The sequence below is a fragment of the Megalobrama amblycephala genome, linkage group LG17 (assembly GCF_018812025.1).
Source record: "Megalobrama amblycephala isolate DHTTF-2021 linkage group LG17, ASM1881202v1, whole genome shotgun sequence".
In the NCBI taxonomy this organism is placed as follows: Eukaryota; Metazoa; Chordata; class Actinopteri; order Cypriniformes; family Xenocyprididae; genus Megalobrama; species Megalobrama amblycephala.
Window position 1 is genome coordinate 48,190,803 of NC_063060.1, and position 22,350 is coordinate 48,213,152.

The following is a 22,350-nucleotide window of genomic DNA, read 5'->3' on the forward strand; positions in this document are numbered from 1 at the left end:
AAACACCTTTTAACAAAAGCCCAGGACCCGATGGTTTACCTTTTGAGTTTTACAGAGTTTTTTGGGAAGATATTAGAGAGTTTATTTTGAATGTGTTCAATGAGTGTGCAGCAAATGGGGAACTTACAGAATCTATGAAACAGGGAGTAATTACACTAATTCCAAAACCTAATAAAGACATTTTGCACTTAGACAACTGGCGCCCAATCACACTCCTTAACTCGGATTACAAATTAATAGCGTCTCTATTTGCCAACAGATTAAAACCTTGTTTGGAGGAAATCACATCTGTGACACAGTCTGGATTTATGAAGGGAAGAAGTATTTCAAATAACATTAGATTGGTGTTAGACATTTTAGATTACTCAGATTTAGTAAACGAGGAAGCTCTTATTTTGTTTTTAGATTTTTGTAAGGCTTTCGATACTGTTGAGCACAATTTAATGTATCAGGCCCTTAGTCACTTTGGTTTTGGCCCAACCTTTACAAATATGATGCACACATTCTATAATAATATTTCAAGTAGTGTTTCTTTATCCAGCGGTACATCTTCTCGTTTTGTTATCCAAAGAGGCGTTAGGGCATCCCTGTCTATTTCCCCGTTTTTATTTTTATTAGCAGCTGAAACATTAAATCTTTACACTCTGCATTGCTCCCAAGTTAGAGGTATTGAGATAGGAGGTTTCACTTTAACTATAAGTCAACTTGCTGATGACACTTGTTTATTTTTGAAAAACAAAGATCAGGTCCCTGTGATTCTGGAGGCACTCAAATTATTCTCTGATGCCTCAGGTCTCTCTGTGAATCAATCTAAGAGTGAGATTATGGCTGTACACCAACTAGAAGACTCATGTATATCTGGAATACAGGTTAAACAGGTAGTTAGATACTTGATTATTGAATACAAAAAACAAGAAATATTTTTAACTGTTGGCTCCAAAGAAATTTATCTATTCAAGGTCATGTATTGATCTCCAAGGCTGAAGGGATCTCCAGACTTGTATATCCTGCATTATCTCTTTATTGTAGATTCTAAAATGTGTGCCGCAGTTGATAAAATTTTATTTCAATTTATCTGGAGAGGCAAGACGGAGTATATTAAAAGGAAAACTATAATCAGAAGTTTATCAGAAGGAGGACTAAATGTTTTAGATTTTGACACTATCAATAATATATTTAAAATTAATTGGATCAAGCACTGTCTTTGTGATAACAACTTTCCATGGTTCTTTATTCCCAATTTAATTTTCAAAGAATGTGGTGGTCTTAATTTTCTACTTACCTGTGATTTTAAATGCACTAAACTCCCAATTAAGTTGTCCAATTTTCACAAACAAGTTTTGAATGCCTGGAAATTAGTCTACAAACATAATTTCTCTCCCCATTCCTGTGTAATTTGGAACAACCAATATATATTATTCAAAAACAAAACAATTTTTTGGAATGATTGGTTTAACAAAGGGTTAATTTTTGTTACAGATTTAATAAATCAGTCAGGTGACTTATATAATTATAATGACTTAGTTAATTAACTTGGGATAAATATATCTTTTAAAGAATATTTAAAACTCATTCATTGTATCTCACCAAAACTACTCTATCTTATAAAAAACGAATAGATGTATAATCCTGTAATTGGTTCTCTTCCTGCTCTGACTGTTGAGGGCCTTTCCATTAGGGATAAAAAATTTAATAATATGTATATCAGAAAAATATTAATCAAAGAAAAAAGTGTTTCACCTAAGGCAATAGTGAGGTGGAAACAGGATTATCACTCCCTTGTTTTTCAGAATTTGTGGTCAGATATAAATAAATTTGTAATTCCTAACAAAGTCAAAGAAACTCACTTTAAAATAATAAATAGATATTATCCATGTAACAATTTTATTAGTAAATTTAAAGAAGGGTTTTCGCCACTATGCAGTTTTTGTGAAGAAGAAACTGAAACAATTGTACACTTATTTTTCAATTGTAATTATACAAAATTATTTTGGTCCCAAGTTTCTATTTTTCTTTTTGACTTATTTTACAAGTTTGTCACTATAACTGATGTAATGGTCTTGTTTATGGATTGTGATACTGGTTTATTGGAAATGGATAATATAGTTAAACTTCTAATTTTATTAGGGAAATATCATATACATAAAGCAAAATGTATATCGACTGTACCAAATAGTAGACTATTTTCCACTGATTTGAAGATTTTTTATGACTCTCTAACATCAATACAGAACAATCAAAAAGCTGTAAAGACATCTAAGCTGTTGAAAAGGATACTTAATGTAATAGAAACATGATTGATTTGTGATATAAGATACAGAATTTTGATTTGTTTTATATATTCAAATGTCTTTGTATTCCCCTACTGTTGTTTCAATAAAAAAAAAAAAGTATTCTTCTTCTAATGACTTTTTATGGCAGATGGCAAACCAACTTTTGTTGCATTTACCGCCACCAACTGGACTGGAGTGTGAAGCAGCTACCAAACACACACACACACACACACACACACACACACACAAATTCCTATTTCTTTAATAAATTTTATAATAGCACCATATATTCTACTTTGTTCTGCATGTTCTTTCAAAAGGCTTATCAAATTAAATGATTCAACATCCCATGTTTTTAACTTCATTAATGAGTTTTAACCTTTCTTTTTCATATTTTTTGCATTTTATTAAAACATGTTCAATTGTTTCTGCCTGACAACCAGTGATGGGCAGTAACCAGGGGCAGCGCCAGTCGATTTTGCCGGGGCTTCAGCCCCGAATGTTTTGAGTCAAGCCCCGAATGTAATGACTGTCACTGAGCAAATATGAAACTGGACAATAGCCTATGTAATCCCCCGAAATCATAAGTTGCTTTATTTCATTGCACTTTGCATATACTGCATACAGGCATCCATACACCGGCAGCGCTTTCTCTCTCTTCTCTTCAACAGCGCGTTCACGCACACCGCAGCTGAACACAGACACGCCTCCTGACACTCACTCAGCACAGCGGCAGGCCTCGAGACTCTCGTTCGGTCCGGTTGAAGGGTTTTTGTTATGATATGAACAGCTGATATTACAACTTTAGCACATTTGTCAGCTAAACATTAATTCAGTGTTTCCCAATGACCCTGTGCCGCCGCCACCGTTTCATCATTTCAGTCAGGACCACTTAAGTCAAAAATTACAAGAGACAAAATTTAGTCAATTTTTTATTGGCATATTTGCTAAAGTTACAATTTGGCGGCATGACTCTGTTCTAAATTCCCCGTCCTTTCATGAGCTCCATGAAAGCAAAGACCGGGAACAGCAGCAGCTTCTGGGGACAACCTCCCATTTTTTTAACTGGGAGAGCAGCAGAAAATCCCCCTATTGAGAACAGAGCCTGCATCAATGACAACAGAATGACACTGATTAAGTTATACACAAGATTAAGGAGGAGCTGGGGAGGAGGAGGGTTGCAAGCAGCGTGCAGTGGAAGCAGCCAAGCAGGCAGAGAGACGGAAGCTGCGTTTAAGTAATGCGCCTTATTTTAGAGTTGCCAATGGAGTCCATAGAAATTGGATCAGCTGATATGGGTGGGGTTGGAATTTGAGAATCAGCTGATAGCGGAGCTTGACTACGAGGCCTGCCTGAAATAACGCTGACGCTTAATAAACCGAAAATTTAAAACATAGGCCTACAAAGCTTAAATGGTCTCTAAGTTGTATTTTACCAATGAACTAAAATCGAAACCGTGATATGTCAAATAATGTACATTTTCTGAACAACAATGCTACAATAAAATCTCTTTTCATGTCAGTAAAGCTGTTAACAGAAAATTAAAATGTCATTGGACAAATATTGATTTGGGCTAAGCCCCGGATGTTTACACTGTCTGGCTCCGCCCCTGGCAGTAACGCATTAGAAGTAACGCGTTACTGTAATCCGATTACTTTTTTCAAGTAACGAGTAAAGTAAGGGATTAAAATTGCAAAAACAGTAATTAGATTACTGTTACTTCCCCGTAAGCAGGCTGCGTTACTGCGTTAACCATGATTTTATTTCGTGAGACTGTCTCGTGACGTGAGTCGTAACGTGACAATGACATATGAGCGCCGCGACGTCAGTGGTAACATGCGTAGTGTTGAGCAAGAGATAACATGGAGCGCGGGAGAGATCAGGATCATGCAGCGTTTAATGCTTGGAAGTACCGACATTACTTTGAGTTTGACTCAGCGTCCGCTGTACACTCTGCGTGGGAAGAAAACTTTTATCTACAGCGAAAAATTCTACCTCAAATCTAAGCAAGCACCTAGCAAGCCAGCACAGGAATGTGAAACTTACTGAAAAAAATCCTGAACCCCCAACTGACATGACGAATGCGGCTACATCCAATTCCACCGGTCGAACCTCGGAGGGCCCCTCTCCTGCTAAACAGGTGAAAATAGACTTAAACTAAAAGCAACAGGACTTAATGCCGATGAATTGTCGAGGACATGCTGCCAATTTCCACTGTTGACTCTGAATCGTTCTGATGCATCATAGAAAAAATACCGACCAAACACGGTGTCAAGCTGCCGCAGAGAAAGTAATTTGCAGCATACCTTGAGAGAGAATACGACATAATGGATGCTAATTTGAAGGCTGCACTCGGAGATGTAGACTTTGTTTCCACCACCGCTGTCATCTGGACAGTGAATAACAAAAGTTTTATGGGTGTAACAGTTCACTGGATTAATTCCACTTTACAGCGCAACAAGGCCGCCCTAGCATGTAAGAGAATTAGAGGCAGGCACACCTATGATGTAATCGGAGCAGAGATTGAAGAAATCCATTCATCATATGGACTGCATGGCAAAGTTGTTGCCACTGTAACTGATAATGCATCTAATTTTGCCAAAGTATTCAGAGTGTGTCAGCCCTGTAATTTGGATTCTGAATCTGAAAATGAAGAAGAAGGTGATGATGAGGAACCGACTTTTACAGATGTCATAGAAGCTCTTTCAACCACATCTAGTGATGGACAGTTTAGCCTCCCTCCATACTACAGGTGTGCATCACACACAATTAACCTCATTTCAACAAGCAATGTTGACAAACATCTAAATTCTTGTGCAGACACAAAGGCTGTATATAGGAGTAGTATTGCAAAATGCTCTGCTCTTTGGACTAAAGCAAGTCGATCAACATTAGCCTCTGAACAGGTGGAAGAAGTCAGCCACAGGAAACTAATGGTACCCACATCCACAAGGTGGAATTCCCTGTACGAGGCCATTTCCAGAATCATCACAATTCCGATGAATGAGCTGAATCCCCTGTGCGTAAAACTGGGAATCAAGTGCCTTAATGAAAGGGAGTACCTATTCTTACAAGAGTACTGCACCGTGATGAAGCCCCTGACCGTAGCACTAGACATCTTACAAGGGGATGAATGCACCTATGGGGCTTTACTACCAACACTCACAAGCCTGATGTCAAAGACACTTGCCCTGACCTCTCTAGAATGACAGCCAGCCTTCCAGATGTTATTGTAAAGGTAAGATTATGATTTGATAATTGATTTGGTTGGATTTGTTGAATTTATTATGCCATTCATGGTGGGCAGATCTTACACTTTATTTGTTTTAAGCAGTGAGTACAATTATTAAATGATATAATATAATAAAAGATCAATTATTCATCCCCTGTTCAATATCAGGGATATTGATCATTATTAATCATGAATATTAATCTTAAAATCAATAGAAGATCGAAATAAAGAGGTCAAAACAGCCTCAACCAAAATTAAATCTCATACAGTATTGATAGCACATGAGATGGTTTAGGACAGTAGAGCCCACAAAAAATTTAAAATAGCCAATTTATATAGTAAAATAACTATATTCTTAGTTATATCATATTGTATTTTACAGGCCATCAAGATTTGTTTTGATGCTGTACTGGATAGCTGAGAAGGACTTCTTGCAGCGGCCACTTCAAACTTCGATGGCTGAGAGATGAGCGTAGGAGAGAGCTTCTGACAACAGAGTGTCGTAAAGCTGTTCCTGCACCTGACAATGCTTATGTGTCCCAACTGGCAGCCAGCCCAGCTGAAATGGACTTTTTTGATTTTGAGAACCAGTCCAGAGAAAGCTTCTCAGCAGAAAATGAAGTAACTGACTATTTAAGGTCAGGGTATGAGCTTGAGATTCTAAATCAGTTCCCAAACCTCAAAAAGATGTACATGAAATACAACACTCCAACTCCATCCAGTGCACCAGTGGAACGGCTGTTTAGTTTAGGTGGATTGGTGCTTTCCCCGAAAAGGAACAGACTGTGTGATAGGAGGTTTGAGAAGCTTCTGCTGATGTGATATAACCACTGTTTCACTACGAAAGAAAACAAAAAAAACATAGGGCCTTGTCAGGGTAGCCATAAAATGAGACTGGACTAACAGCCTAAATGTAGCATGCAACAGCATTTTCTGTTTAAAGACGTAAACACTTTAATGTTAAACTGCACTTTACTGTTAAAAGACGTAAATGTTAATAATTTGGAATACAGTCAGGAGAGACTTTCATTTTAATTATTTTATTGCTGTATTTTATTTTCACCTAATGAAGGATTTTACAAAAATATTTTTATTTTATATGCTGGAATATGCAGAAATATAAGTTAACAGAAGACTTTCTTTCATTAAAATATGGTGGAATGTGCAGAAAATAGGTTTAAATGTTCAACAATTTTCTTCAAGTCTGAGACTGTTGCATTTAATTTAATTTTTGCTTGATGCAATGTGCATAAAGTTAAAATATTAAAATGAATAAAACAAGTTTAAAAAAAATGTTTCATTTGATTTAATTTTAAGAATTTAAAGAATAGTATTAGGCTGAAAGGTCTATTGCTTTTTAGCGTATTCAGGTCGTGCATCATGTTTTTGAAAAATAACTTAGTAAAGTAACTAATTACTTTTGAAAATAAGTAATTAGTAAAGTAGCTGGATTACTTTCTTGGCAAAGTAATCAGTAATCAGTAACTAATTACTATTTCCAAGTAACTTGACCAACACTGCTGACAACAGGCATAGGAAAAATCCACGGTGGAATTCTGGATTCTATCACAGTTGGGCTGACATCACAATCTGTAATACCAACTACTTGTGCTTCCCTTTTAGCAATCCATCCAAAGCTTTTGATGTTTTTATTTCCATGCTCCCAGCATTCTTCAATCACCCCCTTTACTGGATGAGACTCTTTATGTCCTTTTAAATTAACCCAATAATTCATTCTAATTTTATAATACATAAAATTCGTATTGTCTGCCTCTGTCGTAACAAATTCACTGCACGCTTTCGCTTAACACGCCACAAAGTTACGCGGGGAATTCCAGATGGCACAATACTGGAAAATCCCTTTTTGCAACCAAAAAAAAAATCTCATTCAAAAAAATAAAAATAAATAAATAAAAAATAAGTGGCGAAAAATAACACCAAGAATCTTATTTAACGCAATAAAACGTTTTGATCATATGTAATATAATAAATAGAGCTTTTTGGTACAATAGCGCAAAGCGCGGCAGCTCGCAGTTAAACCAATGCAACTCGGCCCAGATAAAAAAAAAAAAGAGAGAGAGAGAGACTAGGTTACCAATCATGTAATTTAATTTAAACTTATTCTTTAAAAAAAAAAAGGACGAGCCCCCAATTATGTTACAGCCTCATGCTACACAGATCTGACGACGCACATGCGATTAACCTAAACAAATAACTGACCATGAAGTGACATCTGTGGAAGTTTCTGAGCATCTGAAATGGCGTCTTCTCATCCAATTGTTTACTTTTGCTTTCGATCGTAAGTGTTCTTCTTCTTCTTCTAATGACTTTTTATGGCGGATGGCAAACCAACTTTTGTTGCATTTACCGCCACCAACTTGACTGGAGTGTGAAGCAGCTACCAAACACACACACACACACACACACTGGAGTTAACAAGCAACTCACCTAATGCAGGAGGAATAAAGATTGTTTGTATTTTCCCTGTTGCTTGGAGCTGGAGTGTCTGTTAAATGAATCATGTGATCCTGCGGAGCTAGTAGTGAATCACAGAGTGTGTAGCGTTCATTTCATTAACGAAAACTATGATGAAAACAAGACAACATACTGTTGACCTCATTAAACACTATCTGTGGCTAAATCAACATGCAATATTGTTGACGAAAAAATATGAGACCAAAATCTTTATATTTTCTTCAACAAAACAGAGTAGAAAAAATATTATAGACTCTTTTTTTAAATTTTTTATTTTTTTATCAAACCTCTACAAGTTTTCATGCTTCTGGTTGCCCGATCTCAAAAGTTTAAATCTCCCAATCGGAGCTTTTCTTTTAATTGGACACATTTTCTGCCTGGTGTTTTACTTAATCGTTGCAATCTGTCAGCCATTTTGGATGCTTATAGTGTGATGATTGGTTATTTTGGACACATGCAAATGAATTTTGAGTGAATTTGTTCACTGTGTTAAATCACCAGTTGGTAAGTACATTTGTGCAATATTGTTTTTTGAACGTGAGTTTTCCCTGAAGGTATAGCGGCATGTTTCTTTTGAGACATGTTGAATTTGTTATTTTTGTGTAGTGTTGCGGTGAAAGTGTGTAGTAGTAATTATCTCGGGAGCACATCCGTGGTGTGACCATTTGACCGTTTGTGTTACAGTTCAGAAATCTCATGAAGTCTAGGGTCGAGTGAGGTACAGTTATTGCAAAGGTAGGCAGAGGGAAAACACTTGTTTTTTGATTGCACTGAATTACATTGTTTTCTTGTGACTTTTTATATAGCTGATATTGATGCGTTTGTTAGTTCAGCTTCTGATGAATTTTGGACCGATATTAAGCTGAAAGTTGTAAAATTGTGATTAAAGATAAAAGGCTCAAAGAAATTAAGGTAGCTTTTATTGGTTGAAAAAAGGCTTTTTAGAGACCGCAATGGAGGAATCGGTACCAGTTGCTGTAAAAAATTCAAACACTGATCTCGACTATATTGTGGTTGTGACCATAGACTGTAAAAAATAGGTTGTGACCTCTCTGTCTGGCAAGTATTTTTATTTTTTAATGTAATTTAGAATTATTTGAATTACTATCACTGATTCTGCTTTCAAGAGAAGATTTTGAGTCTTATTAGTTTTCATAATGTATAATGTGTTAGTTTCTATGACAATATTATAATTCAGGGAACTGGATGAGTAAATGAGTAAAATAAAGCATTATGTGTCGTCGTTCTCCTGATTTGTGCTTATAGGTGAAAGTGCAATATTTCTGATAAAATGCAAAGAAATTTTTCTCATGACAACAATCATGATCAGTAATTAATATTACGATTTTGAGCAAAATAATTGAGAGAATCAGTTTAACCATTATATAGCATGACTAAAAGTTTCATTGGCTAAAACTAGAGTAAAATGCCCAGTCTTTTAGCTAACTAAAACTTGACTGAACACTGGGTGAATAAATCTGATGAAAACTGAAGGACATTAGACACTGAATGAAGCAGCAGACGGGACGGGCTGTACCTGTGAGTGAGGATCAGCGCTCGGCGTCAGTGTGTGTTTGTGATCCAGAGTCCAGGACGAGTGTCCACGAGCTCCGCTGAGCTCCGTCACATCACCGTCCTCTGAGGAAACACAGGCACAGTGCTGTCAACACATGAACAAGGACAAACACACGACGAGGACAAAGAGACTGATCACACTAAACATTATGATTGCTTTTAGTGTATCATGAATAAAAACACATTGTGTGGCGCAGCTGATGCACAAACTCATGTGGACTAATAACTGACACAACTCATGTTAATACTGACGGTCAGTATTCAATGGTCAACAAATGATGTTTTATTAACAAAATTCGGGAGGAGCAACGTTCAAATAATCTGACTAATCATCACGTCATCTCGGCCAGCTGTCAGCAATCAGTAATCAACATATCTACCCAATCAGCACGAGTGAAAGCATATATATAAGACATGGTCGACTCACCTATATTCCTCGACAGTTTGACAGCATCTGACCCGCCCTAAGTTCCCACCATGTCCGAAATTAATCTCTTTGTGTCCGATGAAGAATCTTTCGTCCTCTAGGAATCTTTGCCACAATCCTCTGGCCTTACTAGGAGCAATTACACCGCCGCCGATTCATCTCGGGGGGCGTCAGCCCAAACAAACGGGTCCCCACATGCCAAGACGCCGAGGCCGACTCTCGTTCACTGCGGTCGAAACATCCGCGATCTCCTTCCGTGTATTTCCTAGTCCTGCCCATTCTATCATTCCTGCCATAAAGAAATGGACAACAAGGCAGTCGAGCACCAAGCTCGAGTCTCGGGCAATGCCGCCTCTTCCCGTGAAGGAACGGGCCTTGTTCCAGCATCGGGTCTTGTTCCAGCATCAGGCCGCCGCAGCAGGCCTTTAGCAAGCCAGAGCCGCGCCGCAGCGCAGATTCAATCCCAGCCAGCTCGGACTTTCCTCCCCATCGGCTCAACCCCGTAAAAGCACAGTTAAAATCCTTCTCGTTTTCCGTCCCTGAATTAATTTCCACTTTATGACATCTGTATCAATACTGATCGTGGGAATTCACGTTTTAAACTGTTTCTGTAAAGTTTGCTGTTCTAATTAACGTGCCGCTTGTGGTTTAAACAATCAATCTATGCTTGTAGCCTATGACGTTCAGATTGCACGCACGGTCGCATAGATTCATTGAAACTCAGAACTTATTGTCATCGCCGTCCTGCGATTCATCAACAAATCGCTTAGAAACTTAGTCATAATATGTATTTCTGTTTCGAAGTATAACCACAGCTTCACTATTGGAGACGTAGAGACTGGTAGGACAAATTCTTTTCAAATCGTTATTTTGATGCATTTAAATAAATCTTACTGTTCCCTTTTCATCTGTATCTGTTTTATAATGAGCAGAAATCTGTAAGTAACTTAACAAACCATAGACAGATAACCAATGAATAAACTAATTACATTACAGTTTGGAAAGTATGGAATTGAGTAATTTCCAGGTCTGGATGGAAAATATAATAAATATAAATAAACAATATTAAACAAGCGGGTTAACATGGTTAAATGTTAGTGATTGTTGAAAACAATTAAATAAATTCAAGGTGCACATTTTTATTATGCAAAGCTCTGACTTTTACAATCAGTCTCTTTGAGCTTCACAAAATGAAGGCGCTTGTGACTCAAACCAGCAACAGTTAAAAGAACAAGGATCATCCAAATCATACTGTACTTGTTTGATGTTGAATGATCATCAAACAGCAATGATGGTACAAACAGTACTGTCATTTACAGTATCAAAACACTGTGTCAGAGGTGAATATATGCAGGTTTAAAGGATTTCAGGCTGCTTCTGAGAAAATAAGAATATGTAAAAAGTTAATAATCTATCTCTCGGCCCTGCACTGTTTCGCTGAGCTCAGGTTTCCAATTGCCCCGGATAAACGATGGGTCCAGCCACGTCCATTGAATTTCTGGGATTTAACTCGAATACAGTTAATTTCCAGGCATAAGGAATCAATAGGACATTTATGTTCGCTTCCACCTTCCTAAACAGTCCAAACTGTTCTGAACAGGAATTACTATCTTCGCTCAGCTACTTAAACTTCATGATGCGAGTAATTCCACAAGGCCAGTCTTTCATCTTACATCCTCACTCTTGTATCTTCAATTCATGTGCTAGAAACAAGTGTCAGGCCACAGCAGCAGCAAGCCTGGGTCGTGCCCCGGATTCCCCACTTTCCTCCTCCCTCCGCTTAGCCACACACCGCGGCTTTCACCGGCGCCGCACACCATCCAACAATGCTTGCCCCTCTTGGTGAATGCCTTCCCTCCTAACATGAGGACGCCTCTACTAGCGGAGCAAGCTCAGCCGTCTCAGCCATTTCATCCCACCATCTCTCATCCTACCTCTCTTTTGTCTTTGGTCTACAGTGTCAACTACGGACCTTAGCGTGAGGCTGCCTCTGCTATCGCCGCAGGCCTAGACGTCCTATTTTCCCCAGCTTCCCTCTTTTTCTAACCACCCTGTTCCTTCCCAGGCTCCAGCGGCCAACCCGAGCAAGAGGCTGCCTCTGCTAACGGTGCAGGCCCGGACACCCCAATTTCCCTTTCTCGGTTTCCCTCTTTTCTAACCTCCTCATCCCTCCCCTGGCTCCAGCGGCCAACCCGAGCAAGAGGCTGCCTCTGCTAACGGTGCAGGCCCGGACACCCCAATTTCCCTTTCTCGGTTTCCCTCTTTTCTAACCTCCTCATCCCTCCCCTGGCTCCAGGGGCCGACCCGAGCGTGAGGCTGCCTCCGCTAACGGCCTCGGTCCCAGCCTTTCTTCCTCCTTGCACTTTCCCATAAGCAAAACGCCGTTCACCCTGTCTACTACAACACTGATGCCCATCCCATCAAATGCTACAGCCTTGGAACCAAACCCCGTTGCCAACAACATCAGATCCTCTTAGAATTTCAAGCTGTTGGCAAGAATTGCCTGGAATGTGGACCCATTCCCAACCCCTGTACCTTATTATTCAGAGCTGATATTTCCATAAACCACCTACTTAAAACTATCCTTGACACTTCTCTCAACTACATTCTTCAAGCTGTCTCCCCTAGAACCCTACAATCCATTCTGCATAGGAGCAGCAACTACAGCCACCCAAAAAGGCCTCTCCCAGCATCAGATTCAAACATCTGGTCGCTGGTCATCAGAAGCATTCAAGAACTACATCCAATCTAATTGCTCCCATATTAAAGAAACCCCAACGAACACCTATCAGCTAGTTTTAGCTCCAGGTCGTTCTCTCACACATATCTGCAAGCCGCCATATCCAACTCAACTAATACCATCATTCCAATACAACGGAATCTTTCTATCATTGCCACAGCAGTGATGTGCCTCGGCTCCCACAGGAGCTCCGTTCCTCTGGCTATTCTCTCCACTGTCGCAGCAGTGATGTTGCCTCAGCTCCCGCAGGAGCTCAGTTCTTCTGGCTAACTTGTCCACTGCCGCAGCAGTGATGTCGCCTCGGTTCCCACAGGAGCTCAATTCCTCTGGCTATTCTCTCCACAGCCGCAGCAGTGATGTTGCCTCGGCTCCCGCAGGAGCTCAGTTCTTCAAGCCGATTTCTCCACTGCCGCAGCAATGATGTCAACTCTGCTCCCACAGGAGCTCAGTTCTGGCTGTTCTCTCCACTGCCGCAGCAGTGATGTCGCCTCGGCTCCCGCAGGAGCTCAGTTCTTCAGGCCAATTTCTCTACTGCCGCAGCAGTGATGTCGGCTCCCGCAGGAGCTCAGTTCTGGCTAAATTCCTCCACTGCCGCAGCAGTGATGTCGGCTCCCGCAGGAGCTCAGTTCTGGCTAAATTCCTCCACTGCCGCAGCAGTGATGTTCCCTCGGCTCCCGCAGGAGCTCAGTTCTTCTGGCTATTCTCCACTGCCGCAGCAGTGATGTCGCCTCGGCTCCCGCAGGAGCTCAGTTCTTCAGGCCAATTTCTCCACTGCCGCAGCAGTGATGTCGCCTCGGCTCCCGCAGGAGCTCAGTTATTCTGGCTAATATCTCCGCAGGAGCTCAGTGCTGTCTAATGTCTTCATCCATATGACGAGAATCTACCGGTCCTTTACTAACCCTCCCAGCAGCGCATTCAGCCTAAGCAAGGCAATTTTGGGGGTCACCAATGATGTTCTGGCTGCTGTCCTGCATTGGTTTGCAATTTTTGGGGGGAGTACATGGGTTCGGGCCAAAATACCGAGCTCGGAGCCCTCTCCTCGGACAGCACGCCAAATACGCATACTATTTACTATCTGATTATTTGTAAGTGTGAACTCGTGAAATGATGTTTTATTAACAAAATTCGGGAGGAGCAACGTTCAAATAATCTGACTAATCATCACGTCATCTCGGCCAGCTGTCAGCAATCAGTAATCAACATATCTAGCCAATCAGCACGAGTGAAAGCATATATATAAGACATGGTCGACTCACCTATATTCCTCGACAGTTTGACAGCATCCCTCCACCACCCCGTCTCCTCACACTTGCACTGGTTACTTTCCAGAATACTAACCAGAATGGGGGGAGTACATGGGTTCGGGCCAAAATACCGAGCTCGGAGCCCTCTCCTCGGACAGCACGCCAAATACGCATACTATTTACTATCTGATTATTTGTAAGTGTGAACTCGTGAACTGGATAAACACATCACAGTAAACGTGAAGATGACTGACAAGCACAATGTGACTGACAAGCTGTGACTGTGCACGTCTTCACAACAATAAAAATCATTGTATTTATTAATGGAAGTCATCTGCTTGATGTTCCCGATAACTATTATTTCAGGCTTATTTTTATGATATATGAATTATTCTGTGCTTATATGTGTTACACTCTAAAACACTGGTTTACTGGTTAAAGATCTGAGCAGCTACTCAAAGGTGTCCAGTTTAAACCCCTGGAAAGGCATGTTTCTCTAATCAGTTCTCTTCAGTGAGCTGGATTTGGTGGAAATGGGCACAAAAGTGGGGTCCAGATCCAGAATGAGCTGGTTGAGCTGATGAATGGAGTTGTCGATGTCCAGCGTCAGTGAGCTGAACTCGTCGTCATGTTTCTGCTCAGGCTCTTGGCTTTGAGGGGTTTCAGGACTCTCTGGAGGCTTGTTCTGCTCTGAAAACAGCCAAATGACCGTGTCATTTATATTGGTCTAATTGAAAACCATGTTGTTTTTACTACCCCCCAGATGCTTGTTCCAAGATCCCTTTAATCTTTTTTTGTCTTTGAGAATTTTTTTTTTTTTTATTAAAATTAAATCAACATGTGAAGTTTTAACCAATGCATAAATATGATTATAGAAAAATGAATTATTGTGGCTGTAAGTGTGATGTTTTCCGGTGTGCTCACTGGCGGGTTTGATTAGATTTCTGGGACCCCTCTGTGAGCGAAGCCGGCTCTCCGCTCGTACTCGTCCATGGCCGTCGTGTGCTGCTGCGCGGACTCGTCCATACGGCCAGGACTGCCGAAGCCGTCAGACAGCAGCGAGTTCTGGCTGCTCTTGTGATAGGATGAGGAGAGCGTGCCCAGACTGTCCACGCTGTATAAGTTGTGCCACGAGGTCAGGACTTCGTCATCCAGGATGTCCGTCTCACAGTCTTTCGGCCGAGAGCATCCGTATATTTGGATCTGTGGAGCGCCGGCGGTCAGCGCACAGCCTCTGCTTGCCTCGTCCACACCGAAGCCACTGAGCAGCCCCTTGAGTTCCACTCTCTCCTGCTGGCTGGGCTGCGGTGCTTTCGGCCCGGGCGCGGACCAGCAGTTGGTGCACAGCGAGCCACTGGAGATTCCGGGGTCGGTGCGGGCCGAGAGCGTGTGATCGGGGCTGGAGGGCGTGGAGACTCTGCTGGAGTCTCTCTTCACCGAATATCTGTCCAGGAGCGGAGCCACTGGGGAGGAAGAGATGGACGTGACTCAGTGATTGACAAGATAAACACTGCATGAAAGAAACAAGCAATATGGTATCTCACTCTGCTTATGCATTTCGTGGCAATGTCAACGCAATTCAACTTTAACTACTTTTTGTCATGAAATACTGTATTTGGTGTCATCAATGAAATTAGTTGTTAACGACATTAAATCAGTGCTATTTTAGTATCATTAATACACATAGTTTTTGTTTTATTGATCTAAATGACATTGTATTTTGTGCTTTGGAAGACTCCAGTAATGTGCTTCTCATCTTGTTTTCCTCCAGAACTGCTGAAGGTGAGTTAGTTGACGGGGCGGGGCTGTTCGTCTATATATGGAGATTGGAATGTAAACACAGGGGCAGAGCATGAGAGAAGAGGGCGGGGCTGACACTATGGCCCATCTCTGAAGGGATCAGTCAAAATACATCATACAGTCATATACTGAAAACACTGAAAGTGCTGAATTGTTAGCTGGCAACAATTCCACATACTCTCTTTCTTCTCTTGCTTCCACAATGCTTCGGACAAATCTCCCTAATACAACTCGAATGCACCTCATTAAACATCCAATTATCATCATTGCAACGAACAAGGTTGTGAATATTATTGCCAAAAACTTAAGTATGGGTCCTAAGATATTGCCAAAAGCATTGCGGAAGGCATCAGAGATCCAATCTAAACTCCATCCTATCCCCTTATTCTTGGCCTGTTCATCCTGCCAAAAATCATCCCGAACCTTTGTCATGTCAGTCAGCACCTTTGAAATGCTACCATCATCAGCATCATAAGCTGGAACAAAAGTACAACATTCTTTACCAATTTTCACACAAACTCCCCCCTCCTCCGCCAGAATCGCGTCCAGAGCCATCCTATTTTCTAGAGTCATTTGTCTCAGAGCCCCTACTTCAGTTTTCAAAAATGTCAAATGCATTTGCAAATCGAAATAGTTCGTAATGAATTCTGTTAATCCAATTCATGGAGTCAGTTACAGCATTGTGAATCAAAAAGGCCTTCCAAAATTGAGCCGTCTTGGCAATCACCCTGTGCTCAGTTGGAATATCAGAAATGTCATGTCTCCACCAGGTATCGCCATCCTTCTTACCCAAATTTTTTTATTTTTTTTATTTTTAATATGGACATAGCAATAACATTGGACAAACTAGATGCATTGTTTAAAGGTCCCGTTTTTCGTGTTTTTTTGAAGCTTTGATTGTGTTTATAGTGTGCAATATAACATGTGTTCATGTTTCGCGTATAAAAAAACAGTATTTTTCACATAATTTACTTATCTGTATACCGCTGTTTCCACTGTCATAAAAACGGGCTGATGACTTCCTTGTTCTATGAAGTCCCTCCTTCAGAAATACGTAACGAGTTCTGATTGTGCCAGCGGTTCCTGTGTTGTGATTCGACAGCTCTGAGCGCACCGTGCCCGGAAAGGTCACGCCTCTTACCATAACGTGGAGATGCACGCGCTCAGTGTCATTGTAAACATGTCTTTAATTTTACCCTATCAATTTGAGCCGGAATCAGACCGGTGATTGGACTGCGGGATGAAAATAACAGCGTTTCGACGACATGGCGACAAACACACTCTACAAACGCAACTCTTGTGTATTCCTGTGGGCGGAGGTTAGTCAAAAAAACTGTTTTAGTGACGTCATTAAAGAAGGAAGTAGAGGGATGTAGTCCAAACTGGCCGTTCGATGTAGGCGACTTCTGTTAAATAAAATATCTCGCTTGGCATTGAACTTTGAGCTTTAAAATTTTACAGATTTTATTTATACTCTAACAACAACATTACACACTAACTAAAGTTTGAAACATGGGATCACGAAGAACGGGACCTTTAAAGTGTTATAGCACATGTGCTAATTTTCAACACCTGTCCATAGGGACTTTTATAACAGAAAAAAACACATTATTAAACAAAACACGGCACAATTTACACATGGGAACAACTTTGGCCCGATTTAAGCCACTTTTTGAGCTCTCTGGTGAAGATGTTAATATTGTTCTGTAATTTGAATCCTGTGGGGAGAGAGTTCCATAGTGTAGCCCCTCTGAAGGAGAAGCTAGACTGTCCAAAAGATGTTCTAAACTTCGGGAGCACACAATCCCCACTAACTGAGGCTCTGGTGGAAGGTCTAAAAGAGCCTCGACGCCTCTCCATGAGGCCAAAGAACAGTGGTGACACACAGTTGTTCAAACATTTAAAAGTCAATTTCAAAATACTAAAATTTACAATTTTTTATTTATTTTATTTTTTATTTTTTTATTTTTTTCCAAAAACAAACAGTCTTTGTTAACAATACAAACACAGGGATTGAACAAAGGAAACCAAAGACACAGCTGAAGCTGATGGGTATAGAAACAAACAATGACAATCCATAGCCAAAGAACATTTCACATATAAAGCTTGTATACTTAAATGTTTATCTATTTTTTTTTATAAATGAATGGGTTAATCTGTTTCAAAAACCATAGCCACTGGGGAGAGAGAAAAAAAAAAAAAAAAAAAAAAAAAAAAAAAGGGGGAGTATGATGACTTTCTTTTTTCCTAAATAATTTTTTTAAAATTATTCTGCTATAAAACAAAATCTGATCATATAGGGGATATATACTCAATCCAATCTTTCCATAGTACTGAAAAAAATTGGGACTTAAGTCTTAAAGCATAGGTTAGCTTCTCCATGGTAAAAATATCATGTACTATGTCCACCCAGTCATCTAGAGTAGGCAAAGTTGGTTGTAGCCACTTTCTTGTAATTGCTTTCTTACTTGCTATGGTTAGGATTCTGAACAGGTATTTGTTTGGAAAATCACTGGGAATCAATCCCAGGTACATCACTTCAAAACTGAATGGAATGTGAATCTTAAGAGTAATTTCTAGACATTTGTGTATCTCATACCAATACTGTTTAATAGAAGTACAGCCCCAGAAAATGTGGAAATGGTTTGCCTTGTCTACCCCACACTTTCGCCAACAATTGGATCTATACGACTGATGCTTGATCTGAGCAGGAGTGGAAAAAAACCTAGCAACACCCTTCCACGCAAACTCTCTCCAAAACAGAGAATATGTAGTTTTCCATTGTGACACGCATATTCTTTCCCACTCCTCCACTGAAAGACTCAGGTTGCCTTCCCGCTCCCATCTCTCCTTTATATATAATGTGTCTACCATCTTAGCTTCTTGTAGCCCACTATACAACTTTGAGATCACATTTTTACAGACATCTAATTGATAGGCTAGAAGAAAAACTTTTAATAACCTATGTTCTACTTTCCTTGATACATCTCCTATAGCATGCTCTGCATAGTGCCGCAATTGGAGATACCTATAAAAGTCTTGGTTCTCTAGCCCATAATTTCCTTTAAGCATATGAAAGCTCTGAAGTTTCCCTTTATTCATAAATGTCCAATAGGCAGTCAAGCCTTTAGTTGTCCAACTTCTAAACCTACTATCCGTTTTGTTGGGAACAAACTCAGTGTCATAGGCACACCAGCGGAGCAATATCATAGAATCTCTCAAATTACATGATTGCACTAGTTTCTTCCAAATGCTTAGGGATACATTTAACCAAGGGTTATCTATAGTTAATAATATATTTATCAGTCCAACATCTCCCAATGCTGCCTGAACTGGGACATCGTGAGATATAACACTTTCTATTTCCTTCCATCTAGATTGATATACTGGATTACATAAACACACCAAAGGTTTAATTTGGGCAGCATAATAATAATCTCGAAAACAAGGCAGTGCCATTCCCCCCTTTCCCTTTGATAGCTGAAGTGTTTTAAATCTAATTCTGGGTTTCCTCCCTTTCCAGATAAATCTTGAAAATAATTTATCCCATTCTATGAAATGCTGCACTGGTATAATCACTGGCAGAGACTGAAATAAATATAACAGTCTTGGTAGAATGTTCATCTTGACTGATTCGACCCTTGAGCTCATACTTAGAAAGGGGATAAGATTCCATCTTGATATATCACCTTTAATTTTTGCAATTAGAGGAGCAACATTAACTTGAAACAATTGTGATAAATCTTTTGATAAGATTACTCCCAGATATTTAATTGAAAGCGATTCCCAATTGAGACAAAAATTCCTCATAATAGATCCAGGTGGCTTATAATTAAACGTGAGAACCTGGGTTTTCTGTATATTCACCTTATAACCTGAAAATAATCCATATGTCTCAAGAAGTGACATCAATTCTGGAAAAGACTGGGTTGGTTGCTTTAAGTAAACTAAAATATCATCTGCAAAGGCTGCTACCTTATGTACTCCTGTCCCTATTTCTATACCTATAATTTTGTCATTTTGCCTAATCCACTGGTTAAGGGGCTCTATAAATAGGGCAAATAGAATAGGGCTAATTGGGCAGCCCTGACGTGTTCCTCGTTCTAGAGTAAACTGGTTAGAAAGATCACCATTCACCTTAATTCTCGCTAATGGTTTATCATATAATGTTTGAAAAACTTTAATAATAGATTTGTGAAACCCAAATCGATTCATAACCATAAAAAGATACTTCCACCGAACAGAATCGAATGCCTTTTCAGCATCCAATCCTACTAACAAAGCTTCAATATTGTGCTTGGTTATATGACTCATAATATGTAGAGAACGCCTAATATTGTCTTGAGTTTGTCTTTGCCTAACAAACCCAGCCTGATCTAAATGGATCAGTTCCGGAATAATTGTATCTAACCTTCTAGCCAGAATGGATGTAAATAATTTGTAATCAACATTTAAAACGCTGATAGGTCTGAAATTTCCACACTCAGTTTTGTCTCTACCTCAAAAAAATCTTGTTGGTCTAACTTAATTCAATTATGACACCTATTTCCACACAGTTGAACTGATTTATTTGAACTTAAGCTAGGTTAATTGTATTATGAAATTCATCGTAATTGAATGAGATCCACCAGTCATTTGACGTATTCTGTGAATGTTTCCAACATAATTCATTCTTGTTGATCCAACCAGGCTTTTTTTTTTTTTTTTTTTTTTGTTACCATCGGGTGAAGATGTGCCTTGTGCTTAGGTTTTGAGTAGCCCAGACATACATGTTTCACCTTTTAATATGTAATTGAATGTGTCAAGTAACATAGGAGTCAATGATTCTCTAAGGGATTTATACCACTCAGAAATGAAACCGTCGGGGCCTGGAGACTTGTTTACTTTCAACTTCGTAATAGCAATATTCAGCTCCTCAAGAGTTATTTCAGATAACAGTCTCTTATTATTTTCTTCAGAGACTGTAGGTAAATTCAAAGAATCAAGAATTTTGGTCCCCTGAGAATCTGCATCTGTTTGTTTCTGGGAGTATAGATTTTTATAAAATATCTCAAAATTTTTAAGAATTTCATCCGAGCCATATTCAATTTTTTTGGTAATAGGATTGCGAATCTTGAAAATCGAGTTATCCGCCTGTTGTTTACATAATCTATAGGCCAAGAGTTTAGTAGATTTGCCACCCACTTCATAATATTTCTGCTTAGTAAATATAAACTTTTTCTGTATTTCTTGCATGTACAAATCATTAATTTCTTCCTGTGTCTTTTTAATCTCTTTTTTGACCTTGGAGTCCAAATTCCTCATGTGTTGTCTCTGTAGCTCCTCTAGATGTTGCTGTAATTTATTAAGTCTCTCCTGCCTAATCTTTTTGAGTAACGAAGTGGTCGCAATAATTTTCCCCCCTCATCACAGCTTTGCATGCATCCCAGAGTATAGGTGGCGAAACCTCCCCATTGTCATTATTTTCCAAGTACATGTTAATTTCAGTCTTCATCTGTTCTTTAAGTTTATTTAAAATACTAGAGTTTAATCTCCAAAGCGTAGTCTTTGCTTTGCTATTCAAGTTGAAAATCAAATAAACAGGACTATGATCAGAGAGATCTATTGTTCCTATCTCACAGCACTTAACCCTGTTTCTGTCTTTACTAAAAATAAAGAAATAGTCAATTCTAGAATAAACTGTATGAGGCGAAGAAAAATGGGTATAAATACGACTAGAGGGATTAAGATCTCTCCACACATCCAGGACCCCTAGCTCTTTCATAACAATATTAATTTTCTTACTTATAGGCTTGGATTGAATTGAACCATTCCCAGAAGAATCCAATCTAGGATTCAACCTAACATTAAAGTCTCCTCCACAAATTGTAATACCTTGTGAATTAGTAACCATTAAATCAAATACATGTTTATAAAAAGACCAATCTGACCCTGGAGGAGCATATACATTGAGAAGAGTAACCAAGGAGCCCTCTACATTTCCTGTTATCATAACATATCTACCCTCTTTGTCTGTGATGGTAGATATATGTTCATAGTTTATTTGTTTTGATATTAGTATTGCCACTCCTCTCTTATGACCAGATTTATAAGATGATGAAAAAACATGTTTAAAGCCGGACCTATTCAAATTTATTGTGTTCTACCTGTGAAAGATGTGTCTCTTGTAAGAAAGCAATCTGGGCTTTATCTTTTTTAAGTTTTGAAAAAATTTTGCTTCTTTTAATTGGATTGAGCACCCCATTCACATTAAAAGATATCACCTTAATATTATTTAACATCTTTTCCCATTAATGCACAACTTAGCCTGCACCCACTCTTATGATTCAGAAAATGAGCAAACATCCCCCTTACTGTGTATGGGAAGGAAGAGGACAGGGACAGCGAACTGAACAGCAGTTGAACACTCATAACATAATTGAAAAATTGAAGAACCATTAACAAAACAAAAACTTGAAACCCACTCACTTACCAAGCGTTCCCGCTACTTCCAATAAAGAGGTCTCTTTCCTGACCTCGAGTGAGCCGAAAGAGAACGGCCCTGAGGGACGACCTTCAAAGTCCAATAGGGAAGGGCCCCCTGT